The following is an 11,232-nucleotide window of genomic DNA, read 5'->3' on the forward strand; positions in this document are numbered from 1 at the left end:
TGGCTAGCCGAAAAATATCACCTGAACTTAACAACGTTTTGCAGGACGTGATTAAAATTATCAACCACATTGAAGCACATGCCCTTAACTCTCGTCTGTTGCACAGCTCTCTGAGGAGATGGATGCAGAGCACACACGTCTTCTCTCATACTCAGACGTGAGATGGCTTTCTAAAGGTAGATCACTGGCCAGAGTTTTTGAGTTACGAGAGCCACTCCAGAGATTTCTTTTAGAGAAACAGTCACCACAGTACATTTCAGTGACACAAAATGGGTCACAAAACTTGCTTAATTGTGTGACATATTAAACCTGCTCAATGAACTCAATCTGTCCCTTCAGGGGAGAACAACAACCGTGTTCAAGTCGGCATATAAAGCGGCTGCATTCAAAGCCAAATTGGAATTATGGCAGCGACGAGTGAACATTGGCATTTTTGACATGTTTCAAACAGTAGCAGATAATTTGAAAGACACTGAGCCAGAGCCTTTTTTCTCCCACGTGGTGCATGATCACTTATCTCAGCTTTCAAAAGAAGTTGAGCATTACTTCCCAACCACAAAAGACCTTCGAACTGGGAAGGAATGGATCCGCGACCCATTTGTGAATAAGCCAGGTGAATTGACTGTGTCCATGCTAGAAGACGATCAACTGCTTGAGATGGCCTTAACAGTTTTTTGCATCAACTTCAAATCTCCATACGTTCTGGATTAAAGTCAAGGCGGAATATCTTGAGATTTCGAGTGTCACTGTCTCCCCGCCCCCCCCAGATGGGACCGTCTAGTTGCAGGAATGCAGGATGAGCAGGCTCGGTTGGGAGAGCAATGATCTCCCTTTAACCAGCTAAAAGTCAATCAAGGGAGCGGGAGGCCTGTTAAAGACCTCCTATACTGCTCCCTTGCGATGCATGCGGTAACTGCTGCTGTGCGTCGGGATTTGCTGTCAAATCCCAGCGCACAGCACTAAAACCCTGCCCACCGCCGTTCGCACCCTCCGAAACGGAAGGACACAGGACAAGAAGAGCCAAGAGGAAGAACGAAGAGGAGGAAAAGGAGCTAACTGCTGTAGTGGGAAAAGTGACAGAGGAAAGGTAAGAAAGCATTCAATGAGAGTGACAGTGAGAGTGGATTATTATGTGTGGATTGGTAAACTCATGCTGAGCACCGGAATATGATGTCATATTCCGGCACTCAGCAGTGAAGCAGCGTGCAGTGAGACAGAGGCCTGGCGCTCCCATCGCAGGACCTCTACAGGGTAAGTGAACTACAATGGGGGTAGCTAGGAAGGGGGTAGTAAGAGTATTGAAATAAATAAAGAGTGAGAATGAGTGAGAAAATGAATTAATTAATGTGTGGATGAATTGTGTGAATGAGTGAGAGTATGAAATAATGTATGGATGAATTTGTGAGAACGCATTAATGAATATGTGTAAATTATTTGTGTGAATGAGTGAGAATAAATGATTGTGTGAATGAATCATGTGAATTAGTGAGTGACTGTAAAAGTATTTGTATGTATAATAGATGTGTAATTGATTTCTATAAAGGCAACAATGGCACAAGCAGGGTGCCTTGGGGACCAAGATGGCACAGGCAGGGTTGCTGAACACCAGAGATTAATCCAAAGGCTTTTTTTGCCATGTGCAAACCATTCCTTGAACCTTTGTGGGGTGCACCCATTTGGAAGTGTTGCTTCCTGTGTGACTTTTTTTGGAACATTGGAGAGAGTGTTTTCCTTCTTTTCATTTTCCACTTTCACTGACAAGATGGAGTGCTCATTATGATGCTGTGAAACCAGTGAGGGCAACTTTTGAAAAACTGACTTAACCCCTCGAAATCCTGTGTAATCCTCAAGAAGATGTGGACACAAGAGGATCCGCTCAGATGTTGCTGGCTGCTGTATGTGATTTTTCACTTTTGTGTTACCTTTCTTTCTGGTGTGAAGTTCTGGAAGAAACTAATATTACACAAAAGTATTTACAAACAGTGGGAATTACTCTTAAAAAGTCAGTTGTGAAGCTACGAGCTCTGAAATAGTTTCTTGCAGATCAAAGAAGTTGTGTAAGGAAATGAACATTTCTATGGAGAGAAGTGGGAGAGTAAAGCTGAGGAAAACAATGCCAGGCGGGAAGGCAAAAGATGCTGGCCTCACATTGCCAGAGGAAATTAAAAGAGCTATGTTTGAGTGCCTTGATAGGTTTCATCAGGAGTTGAAAATCCTTTTAATATTTGGTATTATTCAGCCAAACTCTTTGGTTCTTACAACAGAAAAGGATCTTCAGAATTATACTCCGAAATTGAGTGAGATTTTAGACACATTTTCAGATGAAGACATCTATGTGGAAATTGAACGCCTTCGGAGGCATTTGAAAGCTGCCAAGATCAGCTTTGAAGAAGCAAAGAAATGGACAACATTGCAGTTCCTAGATGTCATTGTGAAATGGGATTCTTGTGAATCTCTGCCAAACTTGTCACTGTGTCTACGATTCTTTTTGACTCTCTGCTTATCCATTGCTTCATGTGAAAGAAGTTTTTCAAAATTAAAATTGATAAAAAATGTCTTCCGCTCCACCATGAATGAGACAAGGTTGACAAATCTTTCCATACTTTCAATTGAACATGAAAATGCAATGAAGATTTGCTTTCATGATGTCACTGATCAGTTTGCAGAAATGAAGCCTGGAAGGAACAGGATGTAAATCAATTTCCCTGTGCAAAATAGAGTGCTCACTTTGGACCTGTATTTGTTGTTTTTTTTTGGGGGGGTTATTAAAGAAAGGAGTATTATATGTTCAGTGTTATTTAAACGTATTTATTTTACTTATAAGTTATTAATTTATTTTTTGGGGGGTGCCACTTACAGGATCTGCCCCGGTGAGTTGTATAATTATTTAATTATACTTTAAATTTAATAATAATAGAAGTGCACAATAAATGTAATGCCCTTGAATCAAACCCAGAACCGTGGAAATTATCTTCCACAAAACCAGACCCTGGTGCCAAAAAAGGTTGGGGACCGCTGGTCTAAAAGAAGTAAAGGCAAAGAGAAGAAAGGATTTATTAATAAATAAAAAGATGGAAGCGAGAAAAGATTTTATTTTTACTTTTTGCACAAAAAAAAACACTAAGATCACATAAAATCAAAAAAGATTCTAATGAAACACTGGCCTATTTTTTAAAAAAATTATGATATACTGGTAGAATTAATTCCGGACAAACCACAAATAGTTTTTAAAAACATGGATTCTTTAAAACAAATTTTAGCCCTAAGTATCTTACCTTTTAGTAACATACAACTGAAAAACGTTATGGATATAAAACCAAAAGGCTTTTTTAAATGTGGTAGGTGTAAAATGTGTACTCACACACCGAAGAGTTTAACATAGAAAATTTTATGACCATAGGGATAGACTTGGTTGTCCCCCCTTGGAGAGGAGGAAATGTAGCACAAAGCATCAAAAAGAAACAGTTGATTTTTAAACTTAAGGCTTTTAAAAGAGGGGGTCTTAATATAGATACATATATTTTTATTTCTATTTTTACATTTATATTTAAGGATTAGAATCTCAATTCATTACACTTTTTTGGTATTTGGGCTTTTTTCTCATTTTCCTATATTTATACTATTTAGTTGTACTATTTAGACTTATACTATTTAGTTATGCAGTTTTTTTTATTTTATTTTTTAAATACATATATACATAAGGGTATCCTTAATAGGTGTGGTAGCTTTAAAATTCCCAAGCCATTGGGGCTGATAAGATATCATTTTTCGATGAGAAAGCGATAGTTAATGCTTATTTCCTTTCTCTTCCTTGTAAGCACTGCTCAGAGGAGGGACTTAAGTTTGTTATCACTCACGAGTGTGTAACCATATGTACAAGAAGGACACAGGACTATTAAAGTTGGAGAACTTCAAAGAAATGTTGCAAAGGGTTTATAAGCAATCACAGAGAAAGGCCAAACATTAAAACTGTTGATTCCTCCTGAAGAAGTCACATTACTTGCGAAACGAGTTAATGACATTATTCTGCTTCATTCCGCCGTTTACTTCTTTTATTTATTCTTATTTATTGATGGAGTAGGTGGGTTTTCCACCTTTTGGATTCTAGCAAATAGCACTTTGCTGAGAAGCCCTTTAACCATTGCAGCACTTTATTGAAGCATCATTCCAAAACACTTTACAAGAAGCACCTTACACGGAACTCAGGTTATATTTCCACCTTCAAGCACCTTCCTACTGTGGTATTTTATCTTATGAGCAATATATTCCTATAAGTGTTCTGGAATTTATTCTTTTATTTCAGCTGTGAGGCTACTGTGCCGTTGTCTCTTCTGTTTCTGATTTTAGAGACAGTGAAAGTAAAGATTTGCCTGATTTTGTTTATATTCTACAATTACTATAACATCTACACTATTGTGTTTTCTATATTTTTTCCCCCATTGTGCAAGCACCCCTTAGTGGATCTATATTGTGTTGGAGAGTGTCTTCCTTGGGTTGCAGCTGCCTATTAAGTATAAGTACTTTTTATTTTTTTTTTATCGCTGTGATCACTTATGCTTATCAATTAGGAATACTGTGAGGCAAGGAGACCAACTTCTACCTCGTCTTGGGGGCCGACACCCCTGGATTGTCTTCCCAACCGCCAGTCTCTCCACGGCACGGGTGCACTGCCACAAGGCAGGCTGCATCCCCAACCTCGCGATCAGCCTATTCCTTCTATATACCTTGGTACCTGGTTTTGACCCTTGCCTTGTGACCCCATTACTGTCTGCCTTGACCCCGGATTGTGACCCCGTTATTGCTACTTGCTACCTGCCTCGACCCCTAGACTGTGACCTCGATACCGATCCTTTGCCGCCTGCCGTGACCCCTGGACCGTGACACAGAAATCTCTTTTGGGTTTGCCCTCTTAATTAGGTGTTCTGGACTTTGTTATAGTTTCCTGCGCTACGCTCCACATCCCGGCCTGACAAATACATTCCTTATTGATTGGGTGTTGCTGAATGAGTCAGGTAGAAATGAAGGGTGGTAGCCATAATTATAGAAAAAAGGAGATAACTTAGAAGCTTCGTGTATAGTATTGTTCCTGGCAAATTCAACCCAAGGCAGAAGTTGAGTCCAATTGTTTTTATGATTACCCACAGATGAAGAACTCTTCTAACGATTGGTTGGTTCTTTCTGAGATTGGTTTGAAAATTATATGCAGAGGAAAAGGCCAAAGATATATGGAGTTGCAGAAGGTTTTCCAAAATAAAGTAGTTAATTGAACCCCTCTAATACAACTTGCTGGGGAATACCATGCAGGCAAATAATTTTTTTTTTACGAAAACCAGAACTAATTCAGGAGCAAAGTAACTTGGGAAGAGGAACAAAATGAGATTTTTTTTTGAAAATCGGTCTACAATAACCAGAATCACAGTGTTCCCTTCGGACAGAAGAAGTTCCACAATGCAGTCCATGACCCTGTTGTACTGTCACGTCTGCCCACTACCACGGAAGTTCTTCTGCTAAAAATGTCCAGGTGCTGGATGAGAATGGCAGGAATTATACAAGCTGGAAGGCCAGATAATGTAGTTTTTATTAGCAGGGATTGAATATAATGTATGCATTCTATCATCATCTCAAGCAGAGATGGGTTTTAAAATCTATTTTATTATTTATATAATGTATCCAATATTTATCTCCTTTTGATTAACTAGGCATATATGTCAATCTATAAGACATGCTTACCCAGGCTTCTCACATCACTCTCAATATATAATAAGCCTGGTAGGAATATGATAATAATTATCGGTTTTCTTTTCTTTTAAGTCTGCGACCGCTTAGTTGTCTGACAGCGGGTCCTTTTTACGGCATGTGGCCATATTGGATCTTGTAAGATTCTCGGCAGCCATCCTGTTTTCTCCCATTTTTCATGTGACACACCACTGATTTTCTATACGTTATTAGTAAACAAGGAGACTGGTTTTCATTTACTTGTATTAATAAAGGTACGTTCAATTTGAGGTATTTTTGTATTTATTATTGAGGACTGTTTTTCTCCATAGTTTTATGTACTTTGATTGCAAAAATTATTTTTTTATACAAGGCAATACTCTTATTAGGTATGCTACTAAAGTATTCTTTTACCGCTGAGTGATACCTCAGCTGCACATTGGGGCTCTCCCCTTCAGAGGTGCATGCAGCCCTGGCATGTCAATCATATTTTACCCTTCGGATGTATCCTCCTTTTGATCCCTTTTCCTTTGGGATTGGACACATAATGACGCTACGCTTGGGTAGCAAGTAACAGAACCTCTGACAGAGAGATATTATTCTATTATATTACATTATTATTATATCATTACATCTACAGTATATAAAGCGTTTGTCTGGTAACAACGATCAGCATTTCTGAGTGAGCCAGTTGCGATTGGAGGAGGTATTCCATTTATGCCAGGTTTATTTCTTGCATTACTGACTTTATATACCTCTATTAATGGTTCGAGATTGACCAAGGGGAGATCCGCATGGTGAAGACTACTTCCAGGAAGATGCAGATGTTCCTACGTTGTTATATGTCAATGGCTAACCACTTTTTTAACCAATGAACATACGTCGTCCGAGGTCATTGGAATGGGTATTGCCGGAGCACCTCACCTCACCTCACGCAATGTGAGGTGTGGAACTGCTGGCTACACCATCATTTGACAACTCTGTGGGGGTCTTCATGGCTCGTTCAGGAAGGGATCCCAGAAAATGGATTAAAAAAGGGATAATGGCGGCTGATGAGGCAAATTATTATTTTTTTTACGAAAACCAGAACTAATTCAGGAGCAAAGCAACTTGGGAAGAGGAACAAAATGAGAATTTTTTTTGAAAATCGGTCTACAATAACCAGAATCACAGTGTTCCCTTCGGACAGAAGAAGTTCCACAATGCAGTCCATGACCCTGTTGTACTGTCACGTCTGCCCACTACCACGGAAGTTCTGCTAAAAATGTCCAGGTGCTGGATGAGAATGGCAGGAATTATACAAGCTAGAAGGCCAGATAATGTAGTTTTTATTAGCAGGGATTGAATATAATGTATGCATTCTATCATCATCTCAAGCAGAGATGGGTTTTAAAATCTATTTTATTATTTATATAATGTATACAATATTTATCTCCTTTCGATTAACTAGGCATATATGTCAATCTATAAGACATGCTTACCCAGGCTTCTCACTTCACTCTCAATATATAATAAGCCTGCTAGGAATATGATAATAATTATCGGTTTTCTTTTCTTTTAAGTCTGCGACCGCTTAGTTGTCTGACAGCGGGTCCTTTTTACGGCATGTGGCCATATTGGATCTTGTAAGATTCTCGGCAGCCATCCTGTTTTCTCCCATTTTTCGTGTGACACACCACTGATTTTCTATACGTTATTAGTAAACAAGGAGACTGGTTTTCATTTACTTGTATTAATAAAGGTACGTTCAATTTGAGGTATTTTTATATTTATTATTGAGGACTGTTTTTCTCCATAGTTTTATGTACTTTGATTGCAAAAATTATTTTTTTATACAAGGCAATACTCTTAGGTATGCTACTAAAGTATTCTTATACCGCTGAGTGATACCTCAGCTGCACATTGGGGCTCTCCCCTTCAGAGGTGCATGCAGCCCTGGCATGTCAATCATATTTTACCCTTCGGATGTATCCTCCTTTTGATCCCTTTTCCTTTGGGATTGGACACATAATGACGCTACGCTTGGGTAGCAAGTAACAGAACCTCTGACAGAGAGATATTATTCTATTATATTACATTATTATTATATCATTACATCTACAGTATATAAAGCGTTTGTCTGGTAACAACGATCAGCATTTCTGAGTGAGCCAGTTGCGATTGGAGGAGGTATTCCATTTATGCCAGGTTTATTTCTTGCATTACTGACTTTATATACCTCTATTAATGGTCCGAGATTGACCAAGGGGAGATCCGCATGGTGAAGACTACTTCCAGGAAGATGCAGATGTTCCTATGTTGTTATATGTCAATGGCTAACCACTTTTTTAACCAATGAACATACGTCGTCCGAGGTCATTGGAATGGGTATTGCCGGAGCACCTCACCTCACCTCACGCAATGTGAGGTGTGGAACTGCTGGCTACACCATCATTTGACAACTCTGTGGGGGTCTTCATGGCTCGTTCAGGAAGGGATCCCAGAAAATGGATTAAAAAAGGGATAATGGCGGCTGATGAGGCTCTGACGCAAGGGCCACAGCTGGATCCAGTCGCTGTGAGGGAATGGGCTTTTCGGTCTGTTTGATGGGTAACACGAACACTGCTTTGTCTAGCGAGAGACGTAAGGCCCTCTGGCCGATGGAGCTGTTTGGAGAGCCTTTCCTCAAGGAACTCCAAATGCACGTCAATCGGTACACAACACTTAATAAGGCTCAGATCTCACTCCACGAGTTTTTCGCCAAACAACCTCCAGGGGGCCTTTTGGCAGGGCTTGACGGCAGAGTGGTTGTGCCACCAGCCATTTTTTGGCCCTCAGGCCCCAGATACGGACAGAGCCAAGCGTTCTTCCTGGGATTTACAGGCCTTGGAGCTACATTCCAGAGTCAACACAGTCCTTCTAGAGAAAGAGACCTACAATGCAGGTAGATCTCCCTTCTCACTGTCTTTCCACCAATTTACTGCCGGAAAGCTTGCTTACTTCCCAAAGGCTTTAACCAATCTTACCTCAGATTCATGGCTTCTGCAGACTAATCGAGGTTATGTGATAGATTTCCTTACAAAACCAGTACAGTTGACAAGACCTCAACCTATGCTAGTGTGAAAGGACCAATGTTTGATATACACAAAAATCCAAAACCTGTTCTAAAAGATGCTTACCTGATGGTAAGCATGGAATGTCGCTGTTTTCTCCTGTTGCGTTGGAAAGACCAGAGATGTCAGTTCACCTGCCTGCCGTTCAGAGTGAGTTCCGCACCATGGTGCTTCACCAAACTGCTGAAACCAGTGATGGCACACCTGAGAGGGAAAAGTTACAGATGCGTAATGTATCTAGACAACCTGCTTTTCTTTTGCGAAGGAATGCCCAGGCTACTCTTACAGACGGTATATGTGGTGCGGTTACTGGAATCCTTGGGCTTCATAGTCAACCACGACAAGTGACTCCCGCTTGTGTGGTTCAATTTCTGGGGTTCAAAATCTACTCCATTCAATGTACTCTACTTTTGCCACTGTCAAAGATAGTGACAATACGAAAAGAACTGAGACAGACGCTGCATCTGGATCAGATTCCATCTGATGTCAGAGCTTTTGATGTTGATGGGTTTTCCTTTACTCCTCAAGGAGTTACTTTTTTTTAATCTCTCGTTGTACCAAGTGTGGTTTTACATCCATTTCATATCCTTTCTTCAGGGATTCTCCTAAGCTCTGTGTGGCTACCACATTTTGCAGGTATGTGGAAGCGACATCTTCATTAATATTCTCCAGGTCCGGACAGCTGTTGGTATCCTATGTCAAACCTTACCAACCAGTGACTATGATGACTCTAGCCAAATGGATTAGATGGATCTTATTGTTGGTTAGGGTGAAAGAAAAATTCGGAGCTCACTCTGTGAGAGGCGCAGCTGCTTCTCAGGCCTTTTTAGCTGGTGTGTGTTTATCTGACATTTTAAAAATCGGCGGATTGGTCTATGGAAGGGACGAATCGTACTTTTGATTTTCGACCTAGGGCTCATGCGTCTTTTGCCCTAATTAATGAGCGTTAAAACAGCAAAATATGAAGCCTCCTGTCATGATAAAATCGAAGATTATGCTAGCTTTAGTGTATTTATAATCTTAATTTTAGTAATGAAGGGGGGCAAATATTTTCCCTCCTTTAACATATGCTTTTGTTTTGAGTATTTGCTGTATGGTTATTTACACATTTTGTTGTTGTTGTTACATTTCTATTGTATCATTTTTCTGATTATCTGCTGATTGTGTCAGTCGTTTTATTACTAGTGATAATTGATTTCAATTCTATATTTATTTGTTTATTGTGTGCATGCAGTATTCCTCTAAGATGCCTTTTACAGTTTTTGGGTTTTTTTCAGCGTAATCGGTTTTGGCTGGAATACTCATGTTCAGGAAGTTTCTACGTTTCTTGGAAGACCAGAAAAAGGTTTACAGTCCATTTTTCCATTTCCGTTATTTTCTTCTTCTTCGTCAAGTTGGACTGTTTTGGTGTTTATTGTACCCGTTGCCTTTTGTTAAAATCAAAGAAACAGAGAGCAGCTATGGGAGCAGGAACCTATAAAGACTGTCACTTTTGGTGATTGGTTGATTTGTTAACTCTATGCTGCTGTTTGGAGTTAGTAAAGAGAGATCAGCAAAATATTTGCCTCCTGTCATTACTAAAATTACGATTATAAATACAATAAAGTTAGCATAATCTTGAATTTTAAGGCAAGACAGGAGGCTTCATATTTGCATAATCTTCCTTTACTGTCACCATAGCAGCAAAGATAAAGGTAGAACCAATCAAGAGAAAAGATGACACAATATAGTAGGCAGCGGCCCATCCTACCTCTCTCTTTCTTTGCTGCTCACCATGGCAGAAAGGTCAGCTCTGTAATTTTATATTACTGCTGGTATATTGATATTTATATATTTTTTCCTGCTACCTGTATATTCTTCATTTCTATGTATATTTCATTTTATTTCTATTATTTGTATTATTGACTTCTGTATTTTATCTTGGTTTTACTTCACTTCTCTTCCCTCTTTTTTATTGGGTATGTGTGATTGTCTGTTTTATGCCTTATTCCCCTCGTTTAGGGTTTAGGTGCCGTTTTTCCGTTACCTCTGTCCGTGTTTCCCCCTTGATTTATTTACGATTCTTTTATTTTTTGGATTTTACCTGTATTCTCTTGATGTGTATTTAGTTCCCCTTCGGTATCTTGTCTCTGCGGTACGGCAGTTCCTTCTCTTCACCGTCACTGATTTCTCCTACGAGATTTCTCAGTGCGGCGGCCATCTTGGATCGGCAGAACTCTCGTGATTGCGAGAGTTCGCCTCCATTTTGTTTATTTTTCTGTAACTACGCAGTAACGTTACTGTGCAGTTACTTGTGAGTGCGGATTCGTGGTTTTTCTCCTCCGTCAGTATCTTTTCTTTGTGCGATCTTCCGGAGTTCTATACAGGCTGAGACCCTGTGTTTTCACAACGGTTGTTGATATATATATCTATTTGGCATTATTTT

Source organism: Spea bombifrons, chromosome 4 (genome assembly GCF_027358695.1).
Source record: "Spea bombifrons isolate aSpeBom1 chromosome 4, aSpeBom1.2.pri, whole genome shotgun sequence".
NCBI classification, from domain to species: Eukaryota; Metazoa; Chordata; class Amphibia; order Anura; family Pelobatidae; genus Spea; species Spea bombifrons.